This window comes from Podarcis pityusensis, assembly GCF_964106645.2.
Source record: "Podarcis pityusensis genome assembly, chromosome: 9".
NCBI classification, from domain to species: Eukaryota; Metazoa; Chordata; class Lepidosauria; order Squamata; family Lacertidae; genus Podarcis; species Podarcis pityusensis.
The window spans coordinates 7,425,076-7,451,683 of record NC_138034.1 but is presented as its reverse complement, the minus strand read 5'-3'; the positions used below and the strand labels follow the sequence as shown (position 1 = coordinate 7,451,683).

Here is a 26,608-nt window from a genome sequence, read left to right as displayed (position 1 = left end):
TACAAGTGAGTGGTTTGGGATTGCTGATTTTCAAAGCTGCTCCAAGAGGTGGACCATAACTTTGCCCTGTCTCTTTGTACATATGTTCACATATCTTTTATGTCCTCCGTGGTTTTTTGTTTGTTTTGAGCTATCTTGTGATAAAGCACCAAACTTCGCACACACTGTCACTGTTACTTTGCTTACAACTTCCATATTGGGATAAAGCAGATGTCTTCAGCTTCTTCAGGGTGGGATCACATCTCTGATACAGTGGTACCTCTGGTTACATACGCTTCAGGTTACATATGGTTCAGGTTACAGACTCCACTAACCCAGAAATAGTGCTTCAGGTTAAGAACTTTGCTTCAGGATAAGAACAGAAATTGTGCTCCAGCGGCGGCAGCAGGAGGCCCCGTTAGCTAAGTGGTGCTTCAGGTTAAGAACAGTTGCAGGTTAAGAACAGACCCCCGGAACGAATTAAGTATTTAACCTGAGGTACCACTGTATTGGACGCGGGTGGCGCTGTGGGTTAAACCACAGAGCCTAGGGCTTGCCGATCAGAAGGTCGGCGGTTCGAATCCCCGCGACGGGGTGAGCTCCCGTTGCTGGGTCCCTGCTCCTGCCAACCTAGCAGTTTGAAAGCACGTCAAAGCGCAAGTAGATAAATAGATACCGCTCCGGCGGGACGGTAAACAGCGTTTCCGTGCGCTGCTCTGGTTTGCCAGAAGCGGCTTAGTCATGCTGGCCACATGACCTGGAAGCTGTACACCGGCTCCCTCGGCCAATAAAGCGAGATGAGCGCCGCAACCCCAGAGTCGGCCACGACTGGACCTAATGGTCAGGGGTCCCTTTACCTTTACCTTTACCTATCACTGTATTAGACATAGAATTCTCAATCAGGTATACTGCTGATAGGCATTTGCTGAGGATAAACTCTTCCCTCCCTTTTGCTTTGCACAACTGATGGCAAATACATAGTGGCTTGGAAATAATGAATATGCCTGTTTCGTATCAGAAAGGCAAACTGAAAGTATTTCACTAGGAAAATACGTACTGCGTTGCTACAATGTCAGTGATTAGAATGATTTCCCTCTCTTTTAAATTTAGTACGGCTGTGTGTTAACGGTATAACACTCTTTTGTTTCCCCGGTACTTCTCTAATTTTATTTTTTAATTATTTAAAAAACGAATCAGAAGTGTTTAACTAGGGAACAACATACACACTTAGATAAGATGACCAGAAAGGGATTATTTTTTCCTCTGCCAGCCTGACTCAGAAACTGGGAATGAGCTGGACTGGGCAGCAAAGTGTTTGAAGAGAAGCTGTAGAAGGAGAGCTTCAAGTTTCTATCACCTGCACTCTCAATTTTAATGCCAATATTAGACTCTACCCACCACTCTGGTTTAGTCCTTGATCATGTACCAGTTTTATGGATTTGTATGTCCACATGATGGGATGCGGGTGGCGCTGTGGGTTAAACCACAGAGCCTAGGGCTTGCCGATCAGAAGGTCAGCGGTTTGAATCCCCACGACGGGGCGAGCTCCTGTTGCTCGGTCCCTGCTCCTGCCAACCTAGCAGTTCAAAAGCGCGTCAAAGTGCAAGTAGATAAATAGGTGCCGCTCCAGTGGGAAGGTAAACGGCGTTTCCGTGCGCTGCTCTGGTTCGCCAGAAGCGGCTTAGTCATGCTGGCCACATGACCCGGAAGCTGTACACCAGCTCCTTCGGCCAATAAAGCGAGATGAGCGCTGCAACCCCAGAGTCGGCCACGACTGGACCTAATGGTCAGGGGTCCCTTTACCTTTACCTATGTCCACATGATATACGCATTTAATAAATAAGCAGGTCTTTGGGAAAAAATTGGCAGATGCCATGACCCTGGGTGCCAAGAGGCCAAAATGGTTGATTCCAGTGGCTGAGCCAGGTTTTCAGCCTTTTGACTTTTAAGAGATGCTGCCTCCTAAAACTTGCATTGTGTTTAGAGTCCTAAGGTGAGCTGTTGGATCCCTTTCAACTTTATGCACTTTTGGCATTTGTTCCCAAAGATCCCCTTAGCTTAAAGCCTTTAAACTTTATTACCAACAGAAGATGATCTTGGAAATGTTGTCGTCTTGCCTATCTTATCCTCTTCCCTCTCCGAGGAGGAACAAGTAATGCTGCGAACATCATCTACAAGAGAACAGGGCTGCCAAATCTCAGCTGTTATATTTAGTTTGCCGGATATTAGTAGCTTAAATAAGAAGTATTAAAGGAAAGAATAGCACTGTAAAGGTGTGCTCACAATTACAAATTCTCAACTGGACAACCAATAAATCCTCTACTGAAATCCAAATCCTAGCCACATGATAGAAAACTATGGGGAATGAGCTTTGTGGAGAGGGCAACATCAGCTAAAAATTCCATTACAAAGCTGTATTGCATGGCTCTCCTTTATCACAAACACATCCCAACAAGACGACAACAAAAGCCCACTGACAGCATACAAATCAATCTGGCTAACTTGACCCAACAATTCTCCCTCCCCCCCAAACACATGCAAAAAAATCTCACTGCAGCCAACTAAATACAACCAACCATGCCCTGGCCCAGGCATAGGCAAACTCTGCCCTCCAGATGTTTTGGGACTACAACTCCCATCATCCCTGCCCACTGGTCCTGCTAGGTAGGGATCATGGGAGTTGTAGTCCCAAAACATCTGGAGGGCAGAGTTTGCCTATGCCTGCCCTGACCCCCCCAACCTCTCTCACTACCAAGGAAATACAATAAACAAGCAAAAAGAGAACCTATCCAAATGATGCTGAAATAATAATAATAATAATAATAATAATAATAATAATAATTTATTTATTCCCCACCCATCTGGCGGGGTTTTCCCAGCCATTCTGGGCGGCTTCCAACAAAATATTAAAATACAGTAGTCCAAACTTTGAAAGCTTCCCTAAACAGGGTTGTCTTCAGATGTCTTCCAAAAGACTGGTAGTTATTGTTCTCTTTGACATCTGGTGGGAGGGCGTTCCACAGGACGGTTGCCACTACTGAGAAGGCCCTCTGCCTGGTTCCCTGTAACTTGGCTTCTCGCAGTGAGGGAACTGCCAGAAGGCCCTCGGCGCTGGACCTCAGTGTCCGGGTAGTATAAAAACCCCACATACATACCAAGTATAAACCTTGCAAACAGATACTACCTCAGAAGTAATACTTTGCATACTTGTACCTACCTATATTAGGGATGCGGGTAGCGCTGTGGGTTAAACCACAGAGCCTAGGACTTGCCGATCAGAAGGTCAGCGGTTCTAATCCCCGCGATGGGGTCAGCATGAAGTGCAAGTAGATAAATAGGTACCACTCCGGCGGGAAGGTAAACAGCGTTTCCGTGCCCTGCTCTGGTTCGCCAGAAGCGGCTTAGTCATGCTGGCCACATGACCCGGAAGCTGTACGCCGGCTCCCTCGGCCAATAAAGCGAGATGAGCACCGCAACCCCAGAATCGGCCATGACTGGACCTAATGGTCAGGGGCCCCTTTACCTACCTATATTATATTTGCACTGTAAAAGAAAACAAAGCCAACTTTTGTAAAGAATCTCTTTCTGGTCACCTGGAGGCAATTTCTACTCACAACGCATAACAAGGCAGGCGGTTGTTTACAAGCTTGCATTAGATATCACCTCATGGTACATGAGAAGCAGTCAGCAGCAAGAAATGTTTACCACCTAAGCAATGTGGGCTATTTAATAAGTGGTTTATTTGCCAGGCATAAATAAATTCTGGGTTTTTAATTGTGGTCTTTTCTGGCGAAGTAGCTTGCAGGCTAGTCTGCTTCACAATGTCTCTCTAAGGATAGTCTGGATTGTGGGTGGAGAACTTGTGGTTCTTCAAATTTTGTTGGACTCCAACTCCCATCGGCTCAGCAGCATGGTTAGGGATGATGTGTCAGGGATAGGACTGAGGAGGAATGGTGGGAAGCGCCCCCCTTCCTGAACTTCCTGAGAAGAGGACAGCATAGATTCACAACAGTGGTTTACAGAAGGTTCAGAGGCGGCAGAGCGGAGAAGCTGGGAAACATTGGGAGATGGGCAGGAAGAAGAGAGACTGCTGACAGACTCAGTGCCTTTGGAAAGCATTCCAGAGCCCCCTTCTCCCAGGACCTGGCGTGCATTGAGAGTAGTAGAACAGAAAGCTCAGAGGCAGAAAGCACAGATCAGCCGGCAGAGGGATGATGTAGAATAGGAGAGACCAAGGGGGTGGGACTTTACTCAGAGCAATGCCATTATATGAGAGGCGCCACCATTCGTCTCTCTCTGTGAATATTGAATAAAATATCACGGTATGAACTTCTTGTTTTCCCTTCTCTGGGTTCCAGCCGTGAGGGAGAGGGATCAAATTCCCCGAAGCCTGACATGATGGGAGTTGCTCAACAGTGTATGAAGGGCGCCCATCCCCGGTATAGGAGTTGAAAAATCTGTTGTGATTGTTTTCAGTCACAGATTCATACCATTGTAGAGTTCGAAGGGACCCTCAGGGTTCCATAGTCCAACCCCATGCAATGCAGGAATCTCAGCTAAAGCATCCAGGGTTCCATCATTGTCTACCAGCCCAGGCTGCTGGACTGCGAGACCCTGTTTGTTGCGCCACCGTTTCATGTCATGCACAGGGCTGTCCCTATATAAGTTGGATAAGTACAACTATGTTTGCTTTTATGGGTTTTTTTCCAAACCTGTAAAATCCTTACACTAATCTTCCCGTGTCTCGCTGGCTATTTGGATTGAGCTACAAGTCCAATCTAGTTTAATACAATATTTAATCAATCCAAAATTGCGACAAAATGTCAGCATTTCCCCCTCAACATTCCATTTCCCTCCAGTCCATGTGACTTAATTTGCTTTTCTGAAGTCAAAGGGGGGGGTGTAGAAAAGAAAATGCACAAGTTTAAATGAAACCAGCTTGTTTAACTGTTTACAGCAGCAACAAAATAGCCGGGCAAACTAGATTTCGAATAGCTTAGAACAAAAGCCTACTCTTAAAACCGCTTGCCGAAAAGCTGAGATTAAATTTTAAACCGTGTTTGCAGAACCTGAGCTATTTGTATGAAGCTGTCTGGAGGAAAATGTTGTGCACCAAGAAGGAGAGGGATTTTAGTGCATGCAATTGATATTGCCCCTTGCATAACAATTTACCTGCGATTGCTGCTGCTGAATATTCATAATGCACAGTAAGGCTCTTCCAGCGTGAGATGCCATGAAGCCCTCTAGCGTTTTGTCAGGGTAGATAAGTCTCTCTCTCTCTCTTTTCTGATTACCCCTTAGCATCATGAACTAATATCACAGTCCTGTTCTTCAGTTACGCCTGCTGGATAGGGATAGAACCATCTCTAAATCCCTTGGCACTGACCAGCCCAAGAAATGCCATAGAAAATAACGACAGCAATACCTTGCATTTTATACAGTACTTCCCAATGTTCCAAGTACTTCACATACATTATCTTGTATTACAACAACCACACATTAGTCCCGTATTGCAGATGGGAGAGTGCGAGAGAATAACTTGTCTGAGGCCACCTAGTGATAAATGATATCACCAAGACACATATAACCAAAGCTGTCAATGTTTCCCTTTTGTTAAAGGAAATTCCCTTATTCCGAATAGGATTCCTCGCAAGAAAAGGGAAAAGTTGACAGCTATGTATATAACTGGGAGCAGAAAAAGGAATATTACTGACTTCTCATGCTCACCTGAAGTAAGGGGTAAGCATTGACTCCCAAATCCGGACGTTTGTTCTTCTCCGCTACAAAAGGTGAAGGCAGTGTTTGAAATTAGCCAGGCACCAGGTGCATTTTGCACCTGGCTATCGACCACTTGCGGCCGGGTGAAGATGCCAGGGTGCCAGGATGAGACCTGACATCTCTACCATCTGGAAGTACACGCCTGGGGATCATTGGATCTGGACTGTTTTCACACACTGAGACCACATCCTGTAGAATTCTGTCTGTTTTATTTTATCTGCACAATCAGAATGAATTTCAGGAACCAAAACGCTTTTTCTGTGCAGCCTGGCCAGGAGCAGTGAACGATGTTGTAGTTAATTGCTGTCGCTTGTCTTCACTTTCCCCCCCACCCCACCGCCCTGCTCACAGTTGTGAAGAATATTCTTGCATTACGAATGGTCTGCATCACCATTAAGAAACATAGGTAGAAATAGGACAATATATATGTGGCCTGTCCCTGGATCAAATGACTTTTCTTCTTTAAGTTTGCAAATTTCTGTTTTTCCACCGTTGTCCTCTGAACCTAATCCACCGTTGTCCTCTGAACCAGATGGATGTTTAACTGAGAATCAATCGCAGTCCGTCCATCATTTGAAAAATAAGACTTTAGCGCTGTCTTGCCAAAAAATGGCAACTAGACATTCCATTTAGGTGTCTGTAACTTTGGCTTAGAGGGACGCGGGTGGCGCTGTGGGTTAAACCACAGAGCCTAGGGCTTGCCGATTAGAAGGTCGGCGGTTCAAATCCCCGCAATGGGGTGAGCTCCCATTGCTCGGTCCCTGCTCCTGCCAACGTAGCAGTTCGAAAGCACGTCAAAGTGCAAGTAGATAAATAGGTACAGCTGTGGTGGGAAGGTAAATGGCGTTTCCGTGCGCTGCTCTGGCTCACCAGAAGCGGCTTAGTCATGCTGGCCACATGACCCGGAAGCTGTACGCCGGCTCCCTCGCCCAATAAAGCAAGATGAGCGCCACAAACCCAGAGTCGTCCGTGACTGGACCTAATGGTTAGGGGTCCCTTTACTTTTACCTAACTTTGGCTTAAGGAGCCATTTGGCACCTTTATACACCTGATCCCTGTGGGATCAAAGCCCCCAGCATAATATGGACATGTAACAACTATGATTCTATATGTTGAATTTTTGTGCATGTTGGTGTAAGAGCAGGTCAGCAAATCTGCACCCACCTACTTGCATAGTGCAGGATAAGCACAAATCCATAACTTTTCCCAGAGCTGGAGCGATAAAGGCCTCTGCTGGAATACGAGGGTAGTCAATAGAATCTCCTTACCCCTGCAAGTGACAAACTAGCATACAGGAAATCATAGGATGAGGAAAACCCATAGGCCAAATACTTCTTTCTTTTTTCTTTGATAGGGTTCTGTAATGGATTTAGGGGTTGCTCGTGCTTAAGTTGCCGCCACTGCTGGCGAGGTTACCTGGTTAAACCCTTTCTGACTGAACAGCCTCCAGCATCGTGACTGTCTCAGTCGCTGGCAGAATCCGTCAGTGGGCGTTTCTTAAACTTCTTCCAGCACAAAAATTCCTTGACGCCTAGTCTCCGCCTAGACTCCCTGCGCGGAAGCCTTCTGCGCAGGGAGGGTGTGGGCAGCGGAGGACCCGTACTCTCTCCGCTGGTCTCCGGCGAGGAGTCTTGGAGCCTCCTCTCCGATTCCCCCATCTGCCCCCCTTCTCTACTGGTGTTACGCTGATTTCCTTCCCCAGCGGACGGGCTGCCTCTCTCCCTACTGGGACCCTCTCCGCCATCCCTCTGGAGCCTTCCCTCCGCCTCTAGCTCCGATGGCAGTTCCCTGACAGGTTCCTACTTTGTGCATATTTGGATGAATAAGACTGCCTGCATTGTTTGGGCAGCGCCGTGAACTCCTGCATCTCTAAATGCACAAGTGCTACTGCTGTTTGAATCAATTGCTTCTCCAAAGCAAAAATCCTGCTGGTTGCTGCTGCTGCCGCCTAATTATGAGGGTTGTGTTAAGTTGCAGGCTGATGGCTAGTGAAAAGTAGCAATAAATCCTCGCTGCCTGGCTTGCTGTTCCCCATCAACCTCTGAACAAGCTACTACAGTAGTTGGCTCTCCACCTACCATTTTGGAAGCATGCCTAATTATTCAATTGTGAAAAACATTAGTTAATCTAATGTACATAGTTTTAAGTACTGCCTATGTTTTGAGACCCATTATTCCATTATGCTGGCTGTTCTAGAGCACATGGTTCTGTCACTCCTTCCTAGAAAACATTGTGTGTGTGTGTGTGTGTGTGTGTGTGTTTAAGATTGAAGCAATGGTACTTGGCTTTTCCCCCCAGCTAGTTTTCTTCTTCATTGCTAGCATCACTTCAGCCATTAAGGGATCAACCAATACGATGATTACCAGATGCACCGCGCCTCAGTAAAGTATCAGGAATCACGTTGCACCAGTCTGGCTGCTGAGCATGTATACAGCTGCCTGCCACTTTCTCTGATCTACAGACCCACCCCCCACCCCACCCCCTGGCGTTTCCCAGTTAAGGGCTTAGCAGAGGCCAGCTAAATTACATCACAGAAGAAAGCTACAAGTAGAAAACATGCAAATGCAGTTCTTCCCCTCTTCTGGCAAAAGCCCTGCATTTATAAGCCTGATTACATAACCACGGAAAAGGTGAACAAGACAGGCTAGCATGCAGATGGGGTCTCTGGCAGGGAAGGTTCTTTTAGTGGAGGAAGGAGGTGGATGCTGCTGTGCATTTAGGAAGAAATTATTGTTCTCTGGCTTTGAGAGAGGGAGGCGGGAATTCCAGCAGTAAAGGAAAGCACATAACCTGAAGGAAGCAGAATTCAGGCTGGCGCTGGTGCAAAGACTGTAGCACATGATGTCTTGACTGGACACAGGAAACCTGTGAATAGGCCGAGAATTTTATAGTTGCTGTTACGGAAATTATGGGGGGGGGGCACATCTTTAAAGTTAAATGTTACAAATATTATGCCTTAATGTATCCTTTCAACTTGACAGCTCAGGGAAGTTACCTATCTTTAAAAATAATATAAAATCAACTCCTTTGCCAGTTTCCTTCTTTCCAAAGGTATTTTCTCCTTGAAAAAGGACTCCAGGAAGTTCCCAGAGGTGACAATTGCTGAGCTGATCGTTGGCCAAGGAAAGTCACCAGACTTGCCAAGGGGCCAGACATGCAAAAGAAGTTCTATTGTACTTTGTACTTTGTACTTTGAGTGGTGGGACTTCAGAGGTGTTTGCCTATGCTAATCTTATACCTGAGTCTTGCCCTGGCATATCTGCTTATGCTAATCTTGTACCAAGGACTTGTCTGGACATGTTTGCCAAGGTTAAGCCCTCCCCTTTTGTGACATGTCAGTGATGTAGCAATGATGTAGCAATGATGCTGTACGAACTGTATTCTGGGACATGGTGGGAAAGTTTTAAAAGTCTTTGTCACCCCATCCTCGGGGTTCAAAATTCCTCTTTGAACCTGTTGCGCAATAAACTTTGATCTACAGCTGTTTGCTCCGGTTGGTGGCTGGACTCCTTCTTTTATTCCGCAGGGATCCGTGGGCACTGCCCGATGAGCTGGGTGACTGAGCATCCTCACACCTAGATTTTTCCGTAACATTTACGATCACACGCACCCTGTTTGGTTTTTTGTTTGTTTTGCAAATGATAAGGCAAGATATTTTATAACAAGCAGTTTCCAGGCTGGTGCGTGTGAACCAATGGATGAGAAAAAACGCAGAAAAATATATGCATGTGAAGTTGTTCTCAGGCATGCCCATTAATGAGTGTGGATGTTTGTGGGTTTGCCCTCACTGAGTGACAGCTATAAATAGTAAACACTGCTACAAACTTCCAAATGCATGCTGTGTGTATGTAACTACTTTAGAGCAGCTTTCTGGTTTCTGTGAAGAAATCGTGGCATTGCTTCTTTGAACTATCCAATGCATGTGCTTACTCAGAATTAAGTTCCACTGGAGCTTCCTTCCAACCAAATATGGACAGGGTTGCGGCCTTTGTAGTCCTTGCCCCCTATTTATATAAAAGCCAGCTTCTGTCTTCTAGCAAAAGGGTGTGTTCTGTGTTCTAGCTCAGTGGTGGGATTGTGCTTTTCAGGTCTACACGTGCGGGAGAATGAGGCAGTAGCATGTGGATTGCTGAATTATTATTATTATTTTACTATTCTCCTACCTTTTAAACTCCCTGCAAGTAGAAATTCAACAAAGCAGGCAGAGGACTAGAGCCTTTCTCCACAACCAGTTAGTATTTACTTGCAGGGAGGGTGCTTTTTTAAAAAAAACAAACATGGAAAACATTCAAAAGTGTTGTTGTTTGCAAAAATGGGGCGGGGAGCGAGCTTAATAAATAATAATCCCTGGAAAATAGGGACACTTGGAGGGTCTGTGCCCCCAAGCCTCTTCTGCCTGAGGCAGCTGCCTTACTCTGCCCCAGTTTGCATGTCACAGTAAACCATAGTTACGCTTTGCTATAAACCTGCCTTTCTTGATGGTTTGTCTCCTCCCTGGTTATGACCCCTGGCTTAATGTTATACTCAAACTGTGGCTTTTCACTCCAGTATACCAGGAAGCAAAGAAGAAACTTTGGTTACAGACCATGGTTTGTTGGGGGCTAAACAGCCCACTGTCCTTAGTTTGGACATAATTCTGAGCCAGGGATCTTGGTGTGTACCCTTCCAGCACACGTGGGGAGGAGCGAAGTGGCTGAGATTGACACATTCAGGGGAAACTATTACAGTGGTACCTCGGGTTACAGACGCCTCAGGTTACAGACGCTTCAGGTTGCAGACTCCGCTAACCCAGAAATAGTACCTTGGGTTAAGAACTTTGCTTCAGGATGAGAACAGAAATCGTGTGGAGGTGGTGCGGCAGCAGCGGGAGGCCCCATTAACTAAAGTGGTACCTCAGGTTAAGAACAGTTTCAGGTTAAGAACGGACCTCCAGAAAGAATTAAGTTCTTAACCCAAGGTACCACTGTACAGTCATACCTTGGGATATAGCCGCTTCAGGTTGTGTTTTTTCGGGTTATGGACCGCCGAAACCCGGAAGTACTGGAACGGGTTACCTCCGGGTTTCCACGGTTGCACATGCGCAGAAGTGCTAAATTGCGCTTTGCGAATGCGCAGAAGCACCGACTTGCAACCCGCGCATGCGCAGGTGCACCGCTGCAGGTTGTGAACACTGCGGGTTGCGAACGTGCATCCCACACGGATCACGTTCGCAACCCGAGCATCCACTGTATTTCTTACCTATGCTTTACTGTGGCATGTGAACAAGGCTTCAACTGGAAGTATCAAGAACTCTGGCCAAAAGTTTCAATATAAGGAATAATTCCTACTCAGGAGTTGAAATGAAAAACGTGTGTATTCTGCTAAGAATAACAGTTTGAAGCTAGTAGTAGATTTAAACACAACGTATAAGTATGATAGTTTTAAAGTAATGGTAAGTTTGGATACAACGTTTAACTGCAGAAATAATGTCGTTTCAAATATACAATGATATAGTACAAAGGTACATGAAATACCAGTGCACAACAATTGTTTTATACAAGTCTCAATAGCAGTCAAAACGAGTCCACATTATATAAAATTAGAATAAAGAATAAAGAATGAAGGATCAAATGGGGCCAAAAAGGAGTATCCGGAGTGTGAATCAGATGTACGGTTCAGTGGTGGTAACCAGGACAGGGCCCTGTTTCGGAGTACACGCCTTCTTCAGCTCGGTTTTTTGACGACTATAAATCTGTTGGAAGTCTGGCGAAACGCACAGAGAAACGCAAGAAAACTTGGATGCAATTATCTAAGACGCATGTCGAAATAGAAACATAAAAGAACTAAATGATACAGACTTCCAACAGATTTATAGTCGTCAAAAAACCGAGCTGAAGAAGGCGTGTACTCCGAAACAGGGCCCTGTCCTGGTTACCACCACTGAACCATACATCTGATTCACACTCCGGATACTCCTTTTTGGCCCCATTTGATCCTTCATTCTTCATTCTTTATTCTAATTTTATATAATGTGGACTCGTTTTGACTGCTATTGAGACTTGTATAAAACAATTGTTGTGCACTGGTATTTCATGTACCTTTGTACTATATCATTGTATATTTGAAACGACATTATTTCTGCACTTAAACGTTGTATCCAAACTTACCATTACTTTAAAACTATCATACTTATACGTTGTGTTTAAATCTACTACTAGCTTCAAACTGTTATTCTTAGCAGAATACACACGTTTTTCATTTCAACTCCTGAGTAGGAATTATTCCTTATATTGAAACTTTTGGCCAGAGTTCTTGATATATCCTTTTCAACTGGAAGTAGCCCATTCACACCCTAACACAGTAGAACACTAGCATTTAATTCTTCTGCATGTATACACTCAGCCTATAGCATTGTACTTGAGGCTGCAGCAAGACCACAGCTTTTTCATCATCCCACCCCAAGTTCTACTAACAATGCAATTAAAAGGCTCTCCACGCTGCACTTATCACAGTGGAAAACCTCTCTGGTTCCTAATGTCAATCAACCTGTTAAGATAGAGGGGCTGGAGATCTCTGTGAAATTTAATTGTTCAAGGAGTTCCAGGGACCTTTGTGCCTTTCATGATCACAACCTTGGTATTTTTTGTTTCGCTTGTGGATACTTTTAGTCCTAGCTTTTACAGAAATTACCTATAATTAATTTCTGTTTCTAAATTAAGTTCTAATTTCTCAAAATGTTTTGATATTGTGTTAAATCTGCCTGCAATTCTCTGTTAGATGTGCTGCTTGATTTTTTATTCCCTCTCTTAAATCTGTTTCAGGTTTTGTTTTGGTCCTAAAAAAATAAAATAAAGCCAGATTGCAAAGGTTATTAAAACATTCAAATATAACTTTGAGCATCTGAGTGCCAAATCGTAACCTGTCGTTTTGTGTTTTGGAAGCCTGGTTTTCCTCCTTTTGTCAGCAAAATGTGAAACTAAACTACCAGTGGCGATGAGCTTCCCTGCTTTAATGCTTTCTCATCACGATAATTTCACTTGGCTAATTGAAATGCTTCCCTCATACAGTCTCTGTAGAGCCGGAGACTGATGAAGTCTCAAAACTCTAACTACGAGTTCAAATGCAACCCTGCAAAGCCAGTGTTGTTGTAGTGTTTGGAGCACTGGACTAAGATCTGGGAAACCAAGGTTCAAATCTCCACTTAGCCTTGAAGCTCACTGCGTGACCCAGGCACATTCTCTAAGCCTAACTTACCTCACAGGGTTGTCGTGAGCATAAAATGGAGAGGTGGGGAACCATTTATGCGAACTTGAGCTCCTTGGAGGAAATGTCATAAAAAATAAATAAGCCCTACACATAGGAGTAAAATACAGTCGTACCTTGGTTTTCGAACAGCTTAGTTCTCAAACATTTTGGCTCCCGAACTCCGCAAGCCTGGAAGTGAGTGTTCCGGTTTGCGAACTATTTTTGGAAGCCAAACGTCTGACGGGGCTTCTGCATCTTCCGATTGGCTGCAGGAGCTTCCTGCAGCCAATCAGAAGCCGCACTTTGGTTTTCGAACGTTTTGGAAGTTGGACAGACTTCCGGAACGGATTCCGTTCGACTTCCAAGGTACGACTGTAATGGAATTTGCTCCTTAGTAAGTGTCACCCCAAATAACCTCTTCATTTTAAAAAAAGCACTTTAGTTTTTCTTCAGAGAATCATACACCAAAACTGTACAAAACTTATGTGTCTTGTGTTGGTTTTTGGTAATTGGGTTAAAGAATAAAATGAGGATTCCCTGGATGCCTAGATCCAGGTTTGGGGGTGATTGCTCTTGGGTGAAAGAGCCCCAGCAGAGATTAGAATCACAAAACACACAGCAAAGTATAGCATGGAAATATAGGCTTCTAGATCTCAAACATTAAAAGCTTCCCTAAAGAGGGCTGCCTTCAGATGTCTTCTAAAAGTCTGGTAGTTGTTTTTCTCTTTGACATCTGCTGGGAGGGCGTTCCACAGGGCGGGTGCCACCACCGAGAAGGCCCTCTGCCTGGTTCCCTGTACATACTCAAATTCCTGCTGTAAACCGCTCCTTCCATGATGTATGTATAATATGTTGGGAGGCAGTCTTCCTTTTTTATTATTATTGTTCCATAAACATACTGGACAGCACATGACAATAAAAACTATACAGGGTGCAGGGGACATGTGAATGGAATTATATAATTATAAAATGAAATGATTCGCAATTGCACTGTACAGGGTACCTTTTAATAACCTAAAATTATGAAAAGGGAATCCAACTCTGTCACTAAGCAAGCCGCAAGTGTAGGTAATTTTGCATAGGTTTGCAAACTGCCACTTGTCTGATTGCCTATGGTGATGAAAAATCAGTTCCAGGCAAACCAGAGGATAGGCTGGAGAATAGGTGGTCCTTGTTTTCTTCTTTTTTTCTCCATTAATGTGCCACTGCTGTGTCCTGGCTGGTCCTCTAGTCAACCTTTTTGCATTCCTAGCAACTCTGATGAATTTATTTCCGAAGTTGGCTCTAACTATCACAGTATACTGTATTTTTCGCTCTATAAGACGCACCAGACCATAAGACACACCTGGTTTTTGGAGGAGGAAAACAAGAAAAAAAATATTCTGAATCTCAGAAGCCAGAACAGCAAGAGGGATCGCTGCACAGTCCGCATTCACTCCATAAGACACACACATATTTCCCCTTACTTTTTAGGAGGAAAAAATGCCTCTTATAGAGCGAAAAATATGGTATGTCTCTGGTGAACATTTTGAATTGCTGTCAATCTTTAATAACATTTACACTCGCACGGAATCAGAGGAAGCTGCCATTGAACAACAAAACCAGTCTTTCTCCTTGATTTCCAATGCGCCCCTCCCCGCAAAATCCCGTGGTCCTTTCATCCTGAGAGAAGTGTCACTTTCTCTGGTTTCGGAGTTCAAGGTCTAAAGCTCTGTTTTATTTTGCTGTTTGTTTGATTTAATCTCATCCTTTCCCCTCATCGAGGACACAGAACGCTGAACACAAAAGGGATGTGTGGAATCTCTAATTGTACTATTAGGCTGAATACAAAACACCAGAAAACTGTATTAAAGTGCAGCTAAATTGAAAGCTAAATATTGAATGGAACAGAACCGATTAGGGTGCAAATATTCTATTTTCTCATTAATTGCGCTTTGCTATTAAAAATTCTGAGTAATTAATCAACCTCGTAACCTTAAAAAGGAGAGCGAACGTATTACTGTATGTTATTAATAATTAGCTTATGACTGGATCACATTTTATGAAATTGGAACTGTAACTACTGCCTCTCAGCGGGGGGTTCTGTATAAATAAAACCGTGCAGTGTTGACGAAGCGGGTGCCGAGATGTTTCTGCAAATCCTAATCATACTGGAAGGTTTTTGTTTAAATAAATAAAAAATGTTATCAATTAAGCCATTGCAGGAAGGAAATGGAAATCAAGCTTGGGCAAATGCATTCTGGAGATCCTGAAGAGTTTGCTGAAAACCATTAATCTGCTTTTATCTTCTTTGCTCCCCTAGACATTGGCCCACTGTTATGTACGTATTTATGAGTATCTGTTTGGCTTTGGTTTGAGGTCATCATCATCATCATCATTTTTAATGTGTATACCGTCTTTCTATCTTACAATACTCAAGGCGGTTTACAAGCTGAAGAAACAAAAAATGTACATCTGATAACAATCTAATGCAATACTAAAATGTGATAATAAAACAGAACTTTAAAATAAGCAACCTACATCAAAAAAGTAACATTCAACAATCATTAGAATAGTATAAAATAATAATATCAACATATGAAAGTTAAACAGAAGGGTGGGGCAAGGCAGGTCCTGCTTACAAATGCTTTCAAATGCTCTTTTGCTATATTGCATTTCTAATCTTAGAGAATCATGATGGTTTTAAACATGGTCAATGGTGAGTAGGAATTGTCTGCAGGGGACCAGGTAAGAAGGCTTGTATGGAGAAAGTTGGCTCTTTTTTCTATGGAAGATGATCACATCTAGTCCACCTCTGGCAGTGCAGGAATCTGCAGCTGTCTCGTATGGGGATCGAACCTGCAACCTTGGCGTTATTGATGCACATAGAGACCTATAAGCTCAGCTAACTAGCCAGGCTAGAGGCCTTGTGCCTCTTGTTTCTTTGTAGTGCCTTGTCTTGTGCTAGGGGCAGCTTTACTCCCAAGGTTGTAAACACATTCCTAAGTGTCTACGTTTGAAAAGGAGATGTGTTTGGCTCAAACGTCCTAACCTGCTCAGGTAGAAAGGAATGCAAAGAGATCACGTGATAATATTCTATTAGTGATAATATTCTATTATCACGAATTATATTTCTTGTTCTCTGTAAATAAAGTTGTAAATGTTTATTTAAATCCTGCTACCGAGTCTATTTTGTTTTGCTTTGTTTCTGCTTGCTCAATGAATAGGCAATGAAGGAAAGACCACACATGGTATAATTAGCACTGTGTTGTAACTTTCGATTGGAGGACGTTTATGCATATGTATTGCTTTAATAGGTAAAAGCTATGTATATTAAGGAGGCCCCACCCTTTTGGGGTTTTGCTCAGCTTTCAGAGAGTGATCCCACTGAGCCATTATTGCTAGCAATAAACAACCTTTGTTTTCTCACCGCTGCATGGAGATTTCCTTCAGCATCAAATGTTGATTTTTGCAACATTTCCGTGGGTAGGCAAACAAAGGCCTGGGGGCCAGATGCCGCCCAATCGCCTTCTTAATCTGGCCCGCGAATGGTCCAGGAACCAGCATGTTTTGTTTTTACATGAGTAGAATGTGTGCTTTTATTTAAAATGCATCTCTGGGTTATTTGTGGGGCATAGGAATTGGTTCATTCCCCCCCCCCCCATATAGTCCAATCTGTGTTTTTGTTTTTTTTAATAATTTTTATTGATTTTCTTTTCTCATAACAAATGTTCAGTGTCATCATTGAACATCCATTTTCTAATTTCCCCCTCCCCGTTGACTTCCCCCAACTTCCATTTCTGGTTTATTAGACCAAATGTTACGTTCTGCTGTTTATACATAATATTCTATTATCACTAATTATATTTCTTGTTCTCTGTAAATAAAGTTGTAAATGTTTATTTAAATCCTGCTAACGAGTCTATTTTGTTTTGTTTTGTTTCTGCAAGTGTGTTGTAAAAGGTTCCCAATCTTTTCCAAGGTCACTATTGTCCTTTTCACACAGTTTGTCCGTTAAATAGTCCTCCTGTGTTTGATAAGATAGTCAGCTGTTGTGTAGCTGGCCTTGTGGGTTGGGCTTCTAGTACCTTAAACAACATGCAGGGAAATTATTTAACTAGAAAGCCATGAAGCCATGTGCATTAGCAGAGTGCTCCTAATCTTCAGATGAGACTTTTCAATTGATTGCAGGTGAGTAGTGGCGACGGTTCTCTACTGAGAGATTGGTTAAAGCTCTATTTTGGAAGAGTTTCATTTGGAAAGTGAGCCCAGCAGCCGCTCATTTAGACAATGAACTGTTTGTCGATACTGACAATTAGTGAAGTAAAGATCCCATTGACCGCACAACAAGAATCGATAGGCGTTGTACTTGTTAAGTTATTTACCGCAGAGTGTATTAAGGCTTGTAGATTTCCCATAAATCCTTTAAATCTCCCCTGCCAAGTGAGACCCTAAATGCCTCCACGGCATACACATTTATGGTTGGGCATGATTGATAGGGTGGTTTTAGTAGACCAGGAGCTCCCATATCCTGACCTATATTTGAGGAATGTTACTTTTTCAATAAGGGATGGGGGTGGCACTGTGGTCTAAACCACTGAGCCTCTTGGGCTTGCCAATTGCACATGGGTATGGACAATGTTGCAGGAATTTATGTATAGGTGGTGGCGGGGTTGCCTCTCCAGCAGATATCATGCACATGCAGCCCACTACCAAAATCAGCACAATCACTTTTGTGACTTCATCACAGTTTCTTCCTATCTATTCAAAGGGCCTCTGTCGCACAATGCCAAATGTAAGAATTCACTGATAAATGTATCTATGTACTGGCTCACAGGGAAAACTTCAGAAATTCATATAGACATGTGAGCTCAGCTACTCAGCAGCCCCTCTGCCTGAGTGATAATCCCTGGCATCCTGATACCTGAGTGCCAGACAGGTAGCCATTCCAGAAATAACAAACCCAGATGAAGACAAAAGGGCCTGATTACCTTGGCTGGGAAACAGGGAAATGTAAATATCTCTTTTGTTACGCTTGATGGGTGTTTGGTGGAGGGCAAGGGGAACCATGGGGCAGGGTCCAGGATGCTCAGATTACTGCCACCAGACCTCCCCTTCATGATGTAACCATGATGTACTAGTGATGTAGTTTGTGTAATATAGGGATTAACAGCTAATAAAAGTTTGGGTTCTCTTTTGTTCCGGGCTTCCATTTTGTTCCACCTTGTGGCAGGTGGGAGTCCTGTCGCGACAGTCTTCAATAAAGACCAAACCTACTGGCTGCTGTTTTGCTCTGGTATTCCTGGCTGGTGTCTTTGTTTTTTGTCCAATGGAACCCTCAGATTTCTCCATTAACAACAATGAAACCTGGAATGGACACAGTTTGATTGTCCAGTGGATAAAGAAAGCAGTTGTGGGCCTCTTTAGAAAACCAACACTTGTTTTGAGATTACCACCATCTGCCTGTATAGCTTCTTGCATTTTACCTTTTCAACCTGTATGTATGTTTGTAAGTAAGCAGTTGCTACAAAACACTAGATAGGTCTTCTATATGCTCGCCTCCCTGTAGCAGAATCTTGAAACTCCAAACACCTCGGTAACAGCAAAGACAACCAAAGTGAGGAGCAAACATAACAAAGCCGGTCAAAATTGGGAGAACTCTGGATGCTGTTATAAGAAAAAACTTTTCCTTTTCCCATGGGGTATCCAAGAGCTCATATAGAGTCCTTACGTAGGTTCCCTATCAGAAGGAGAAAATAACAGAGGTCAACCAGAGAATATTGAGAAGCAAAGCAGCTAGTAAGCCTGATCTTTATTAAATTGTTGCAACAGGGTCCCCCACTCACCCCACACAGGGAGGGAGGGGAGGAACCCCGAACAATGGATCCAAACTACAAGAAAGAAGATTCCACCTAAACATTAGGAAGAACTTCCTGACAGTAAGAGCTGTTTGACAGTGGAATTTGCTGCCAAGGAGTGTGGTGGAGTCTCCTTCTTTGGAGGTCTTTAAGCAGAGGCTTGACAACCATATGTCAGGAGTGCTCTGATGGTGTTTCCTGCTTGGCAGGGGGTTGGACTCGATGGCCCTTGTGGTCTCTTCCAACTCTATGATTCTATGATTCAATGGTGTGCAAGCCCTTATATAGACTTTTGAAATTGCCCAGCCTGTAGCTGAAGACCACCCCACAAAATATCATGCATACCGTATTTTTCGCTCTATAGGACACACTTTTCCCCCTCCGAAAATAAAGGGGAAATGTGTGTGCGTCCTATAGAGCGAATGCAGGCTGCACGGCTAAGCCCAAAGCCAGAACAGGGAGATGGAGCGCTGCGCAGCGCTCCGTCTCGCTGTTCTAGCTTGGGGATGGCTGAGCAAAGCCTCTGCAGGGCAGCGGGGTGCCTTCACCCCGCTGCCCTGTGGAGGCTACAAAGGCTGTCCCCAAAGCCTCAAGCCTTTGGAGCGCAAAGCCTTTGGTCTTTGAGGCTGGCGGTGGGGGAAAGCAGCGCTTCCCCCCACCGCCAGCCCCACAAGCTTGGGGGGCAGTGGCAAGGCTGTGTGCAGCCTTTGCACTGTTCCACGACCTGCTCTTTGGGGCTGGTGGTGGGGGAAAGCAGCGCTTCCCCCCGCCAGCCCCAAAGAGCAGGTCGAAGGGAACCTGAAGCCTCTGGAGCCCAGCGGGAACTCCCGCCACGCTCCAGAGGCTTCGGGTTGCCTTCACTGAAGCCTGGAGAGCGAGAGGGGTCAGTGCGCACCGACCCCTCTCGCTCTCCAGGCTTCCAAGGTAGCCGCCTGAAGCCTCCAGAGCGCAGAGGTAACTCCCGCTGCGCTCCGGATGCTTTGGGTGAATGCACCTTGAACGCACCTTGTTTTAGAGGGGGAGAACAAGAAATCCCCCCCCCCCGTTCTCCACCTCCTATGGTCCGGTGCCTCCTATAGAGCGAAAAATATGGTACATCACAGAAGGAGGCGTTCTCCAACAAAAATTCTGCTTGTTAGGATACATGATAATGGCCACTGGTTGCTCTGCCTGGGCAGCCTGGCCATTCTTTTGTGATGATAAATACAGTACTTAGTTCCTGAATCCAGGTCACAGGCTCACCCTATTCATACACAAATACACCCTTAAGACAGAAATTGTGAGCAAAGAGACAATAGGGAGGTTTTCCTCATTTACCTACCTTACTGCAGAGGAGTATTTGAGGTCACTGAAAGACTGAAAGAGTCAAAATGGCTTCAGGATTGCTCTCCTGTGCTATTCCAGACATGTGGTTTATATACTTATGTATGTGTTTACCTTGTACATTTATGAACATTTAATTTTTATATATAAGAACTTAGAATTCCTATAACAACACTAAGTACATTAGCAAAATCTGAGGCCACCTGATTACCTCTGAAAGCTCACGACACCATAACCCAGTTCTAAGAACTGACGTTTGTTCATTTACTGCATTTCTTTCTTTTTTTAAAAAAAAAATTTAAACACTTTCAACACACCAAATTATCAATCCAAATAATCAATTGCATTATTTTCCCCCTTCCCCCCATCCCTTCCTCTCCCCGCCCAAGGACTTCCCTCAGCTCCCCTCTCTGATTTCTTTGCACATATTGTTCTCTGCATGTTAAAAAATTGTACATATCCTTGCCTTATCTGTCATGTGTTCAACTAATAAATTTGTGGATGTTTATTCAAAACCTGTCAAGAAGTCCAAGTCATTTTGTTGTCTTTTTAGATAGTTTGTAAAAAGTTCCCATCCTTCCTTGAAGTCATGATTGTCCTTATCACGCACTTTATATGTCAATTTAGCCAGTTGAGGAAACCCCAACGAAAGAACAGTGGCAAGAAAAACTGACGAGCTATGCATTTACTGCATTTCTTAACTGCCTGATAACCAAAGTTTTCTTTTTTTTTAAGAATATTTTTTTATTAACTGACCAATCACATCAAATCAAACCAAATTAGATAAATTCCAAATTACACAGCCGAATTTAAAATTTTTGTTGGGGGTACCCATATTTCAAGTTCCGAAGGGATCCAATCAACTTCTTGCTTCTTACTGCTGTTTTAATGTCCACAAATCTAACCTTATGATGTTCACAGTACTATCCAGTCTTTTATTATTTTTCCACATCTCTTGTTGTTATTTTCATATATTTTTCCTTTCTCTTTGTGACCTCTGATAGTCTCTGCAAGCTGGTTAGAACAGTTTGTAATCCTGCGTGGATATTTCTTTTTTTATCCAGTAGCCATATCCAGATGTTTTCCATATAACATCACTTCCATACATCAAAACAGTCTTAGCGTCATTAATCTTCACCAATCTGCCTTCTTTCTCAAAACCTCTGAGGAGATTCACTAGGAATGCAGTCTGAAAACAAATCCGTTCTTCCTCCCGGCTATAAATCCTTTGGCAAGATGGCGACTCCGAATTAATTGCTGTGCCATTCCCAAAAGCTCTTATTGCTTCTCGGTCTCCATAAAGCATACTTTTGGTTAAAGTTTATCTCCACACAGACCTTAATCATCCTGCTTGGGTCAGTTCAACCGACGGTTCTAATGAGGAGGGGTTCTTGTAAATCACATAGAAGGAAAGTAAAAAAGGTCCGTCCCCCCATTCAGCCCCGTTGTCAACATACCCCGCCTTTGGTGTATCTTCATCGTAAAATATTCCTGTTTCTCCAGCCCGTCGTTTTCTTTCGCAGAGGTCACTTAAATTAGCAGACTTCACTCCCCTTCTTCACTTGAAATATGTGCATTTGCTTCTTTTGTAATTAATTATTCCAAATTGCTGCAACTAGTGCGCGATCAGAGACAGCGTCCAGGAGAGCCGATGTCCACACGGGGGCATTCTGCCTAGGGCCCTCACCCCCTTCTTTCGAATTAGGGGGTGATTTATGGGCACAGCAGGCAAGGGCAGTGTTCCCCATTTCCTTGGGGCAACAAGGGAGGCTGCCTACTCCCATAACAGCCTCTTAATTACCCCGTGTGGGTCGGAGAGATGGTATTGTCGGCCATCTTCCAATGCGCCCCCTAGTGGCCCCGATAACCAAAGTTTTCTGGGTCGTTTGCAATAAAGATTGAAAGCATAAAGCAGAACAATTCCTAAAAATTCAGCAGAAGATAGTTTAAAAGTGCTAAGGAACAATAACACACTTTCTAAAATGCCTGAAAGAATAAGGAGGTATTCCCTTCATGCTGCAAAGGTGACAACTTGGGTGCTGGGCATGCCTGTCTGGAGATGGAATTCTACAGCCAGGGTGCCACCACTAAAAAGTCTTCCTCTTCACTGGCTACCCAGCTCACCTCATTGCTGCTGTGTGACCTGTCAAACTGCAGGTCTACATTCAAGTAGCTTTCTTACACATGAGAGCATTCCAAACCATGACCCTCCACTCCAGTTCAAGGTGGCATAGTACACTCTCAGACTATCCAGCTTCTCCTATTTTCCAGGGACAGTCCCAGATTTACAGAAGCAGTCCTGGTTTCTGATTTGATCCCAGAATGTCCCATTTTTCCTTAGGACACCCCTATTTTCATCAGAGAAATATTAGAGGGTATGGAGTTATCAGACCCCCCAAGCCATCTGAAGGCAGCCCTGTATAGGGATTTTTTAAAGAAATGTTTTATATGTTGGAAACTGCCCAGAGTGGTTCTGGCAACCCAGTCAGATGGGCAGGGTATAAATAGTAAAATAATTGTTGTTGTTGTTACTACTACTACTATTATTATTATGGAACAGGATGTCCCTGTTTTCATCAGAGGAATGTTGGAGGGGAGCTGGTGTAATTTGTGAATTAGCTAATGAATTAATTTCTGCGAGGTAGTATACTTTTTTTTACTTTTTTTTTACTACAACATTAATCAATCTGTTCCTCTGGATAGAGTGCATTGTTCTCCAAGGTTGTATTTTTTAAAAAGTACTGTTTGGAAATCCGCATTTTAAAAACCATGTATAAACAAAAAGGTGTTAAAAGTGCTAATGAACACAAGGCAGATGCTGTTTCATAATATGTTAGCTCCTAAGGTTAAAGCTTTGCCTCATTTAAATTAACAGAAGGGTTTGGGTTGTTGTTTTTTATTTTAAAAAGGCTATTTACTTCACAACAGCTAACACTGCATTTCCAAATAGCAGCCCTTCCTGGAACCCGCCCCCCCCCTCTATGCAGACACCAAGTAATGGTCCTCTTCTATCTCAATAGTTTATCATGGGTCTCTCAGCACACAATAAGAGATTCTTCCGTCTGTGTTTGGGGTTGCAAACTGAGAAGTGAGATAAGGAAAAGCAGTCGGAATGAAATCCTCCCAAACAAGTGAAGAACATCCATTTCTGAATGAAAAACAAGGTAGCTCTCAGCAACAGATAACCCAGCCTGGCTCTGATCTTGACAGTCTCTGACAGGGTTGCTAACCGAAGGGCAAACTCCTTTAGTGGTTCCTCCATCATATCAAGGCTCAGCCTTTCTCGTTACTTTAACCAGAGCTACACTGGTCCAAATGCTTGTCAAACTGGTATGCTGCGGCAAAGACAATGTGGCTGTCTTTGGAGTCAGGCCACACAAGTAGATTATTATTTATTCTTATTATTTATTAAATGTGCACACTGCCCTTCACTTGCAGATCCCAACATAAATTCACAACATGAATTGGCATGTGGGTTGAGTGGTCATCCATAGGACTTTGTATGTGGTCGTCAAGGCAATGCCATTAAAGCACACTAAAGGTAAAGGGATCCCCTGACCATTAGGTCCAGTCGTGGCCGACTCTCGGGTTGCGGCGCTCATCTTGCTTCATTGGCTGAGGGAGCTGGTGTACGGCTTCCGGGTCATGTGGCCAGCATGTGGTGAACCAGAGCAGCACATGGAAACGCCGTTTACCTTCCTGTCGGAGTGGTACCTATTTATCTACTTGCACTTGACATGCTTTTGAACTGCTAGGTTGGCAGGAGCAGGGACTGAGCAATGGGAGCTCACCCCATCGCAGGGATCCGAACCGCCTACCTTTTGATCGGCAAGCCCTAGGCTCTGTGGTTTAACCCACAGCGCCATCCGCGTCCCTAGTGTGGTGCATTTGCCCAGTCGCTGCGTCTGCTGGAGGTCTAGAGATGTGGCCAGTTCAAGCATTTCCTTGAAACTGTGGCTGCTGAATCTGTGGACATGGGCAGGAGGATGCACGCCAGTCCTGCCACAGTATCCCTCTGCCCATTGCCCTGCCCATTCCGTCCCCGGCCTTCTGCATGTTGAGCAGTGAAGCTCTGTGGGAAGTTGTGCATGCTTGAATTTGCACCCTCTGTGTACTTGTGAAACTGAAAAAGAGTGTTTGCATCCCTGGTGGGCTGGGGAGGGGCTGGTTGCGCTGTCCTAGCCATGCTAGGAGAACTGTCTTGCCAAATGAAGGTGGTTCTTTTAAAAAGAGATTCAGAACCAATACAAAACACAAGTGAGTGAGAAAGATTAAAGATTTTATTCTAAACAGCAAGCAATACAGTGGTACCTCTACTTACGTTCACCTCCAGTTACGTATCCTTCGGGGTACATACGCGGTAAACCTGGAAGTATTTTTCCGGGTTTTGCCGCGCATGCATGTGCAGAATTGGCAATTCCGGTTGCGAATTCCTCGGGATCTGACCGGAGCTCCGGAACAGATCCCATTCACAACCGGTGGCACCGCTGTATATACATACCAAGCATTTAAGCACTTTCACCTACCACTTGGGACGCGGGTGGCGCTGTGGGTTAAACCACAGAGCCTAGGACTTGCCAATCAGAAGGTCAGCGGTTCAAATCCCCGCGACGGGGTGAGCTCCCATTGGTCTGTCCCTTCTCTTGCCAACCTAGCAGTTCAAAAGCATGCCAAAGTGGAGGTAGATAAATAGGTACTACTCTGGTGGGAAGGTAAACGGCGTTTCCGTGCGCTGCTCTGGTTCGCCAGGAGCGGCTTAGTCATGCTGGCCACATGACCTGGAAGCTGTACGCCGGCTCCCTCGGCCAATAAAGCGAGATGAGCGCCGCAACCCCAGAGTTGGTCACAACTGGACCTAATGGTCAGGGGTCCCTTTACCTTTATCTTTACCTGGCACTTGGAAGCAATCAAGAAGCAGTGAAGCAACTCCCCAGGTAGCCTCAGTTTGCACGGCCCTGAGGCCGGATCAGTCTGTGCACAAGCTTCTCAGAAACTATGCCCCAAACCATCCAGTTTATAGCTAGCTAGCCTGTTAGCCTGCGTGGCTTGCTGGGCTGGCTATGTGCAGATTATTCATTCGCCACCCTCTCTCAGTGCCTCACTTTCTCCAGACAGTGTCCTACATCAAAGAAGGTACCCAGCACTATTTCTTCCTTCCAACAGATTAGGACAGGGGTCTGCAAACTTTTTCAGCAGGGGGCCAATCCACTGTCCCTCACATCCTTGTGGGGGGTCGGACTATATTTTTTTTTAAAAAATATGAACGAATTCCTATGCCCCACAAATAACCCAGAGATGCATTTCAAATAAAAGCACACATTCTACTCATGTAAAAACACCAGGCAGGCCCCACAAATAACCCAGAGATGCATTTTAAAGAAAAGGACACATTCTACTCATGTAAAAACACACTGATTCCCGGACTGTCCGTGGGCTAAATTGAGAAGGTGATTAGGCCAGATCCAGCCCCCGGGCCTTAGGTTGCCTACCCATGGATTAGGACATTATTTTTTTTTTTTTAAAGCAATTTATTAAATTTTACAATAAAAATAGACATAATAAACAATGTAACATCGATCTTAACATATTTTCACATTTTCTTTGGACTTCCTCACACCTCCCGCTCCCATTTTCATCGTTAAAACATTTTGTCAGCAATTTATCATCTTGTTTAAATTCTTATATCCCTTCTATATTTCGTAATCATATAATTCTCAAAAGGAGCTAATTTTTCACAGTCTTACTTTTTTTCTTAAAAAAGCTTCTAAATTTAGTGGTGCTCAGTTGTTTTAGTCTAGCATCTTATTTAGCATTCACTCAAATTACAATACTTTTGTAAATAGTTCTTAAATTTCTTCCAGTCCTCCTCAATCCTCTCTTCTCCCAGGTCACGGATTCTGCCGGTCATTTCAGCCAGTTCCATGTAGTCTATCAGTTGTATCTGCCATTCTTCCAGTGTGGGTAGATCTTGGGTTTTCCAATGTTTTGCGAGAAGTATCCTTGCTGCTGTTGTTGCATACATAAAGAATGTCTGGTCCTTCTTTACCACCCCTTGGCCGACAATACCCAAAAGGAAAGCCTCTGGTTTCTTAGTGAAGGTATATTTAAATACCTTTTTCAGTTCATTATAGATCATTTCCCAGAACGCCTTCACTTTAGGGCAAGTCCACCAGAGGTGGAAGAACGTTCCCTCGCATTCTTTGCATTTCCAACACTTATTATCAGACAGGTGGTAAATTTTAGCGAGTTTGACTGGGGTCATGTACCATCTATAAATCATTTTCATTACATTTTCTTTCAGGGCGTTACATGCAGTAAATTTCAGTCCATTATTCCACAACCTCTCCCAGTCCTCAAACATGATATTATGCCCAATGTCCTGTGCCCACCTTATCATAGCCGATTTAACCGTTTCGTCTTGTGTATTCCATTTCAACAGCAAGTTATACATCCTTGAAAGTACCTTA

General features: G+C 44.0%; 2 protein-coding genes and 1 long non-coding RNA gene across 8 annotated transcripts in view; 2 read left to right on the top strand and 1 right to left on the bottom strand.

Moving 5' to 3' along the window:
* LDB2 (LIM domain binding 2) overlaps positions 1-26,608 on the top strand; it is a 233,241-nt gene that overhangs the window by 35,923 nt on the left and 170,710 nt on the right. The gene's annotated exons all lie outside the window — the stretch shown is intronic.
* LOC308484922 (uncharacterized protein) overlaps positions 1-26,608 on the top strand; it is a 119,202-nt gene that overhangs the window by 8,712 nt on the left and 83,882 nt on the right. The window lies entirely within an intron of this gene.
* Positions 3,767-7,017, bottom strand: LOC308485000. Its single transcript, XR_013990283.1, has 3 exons — positions 6,922-7,017; positions 5,152-5,323; positions 3,767-3,960 (listed from the first exon to the last, which is right to left on the bottom strand). It is a non-coding gene; the product is annotated as an uncharacterized lncRNA (long non-coding RNA).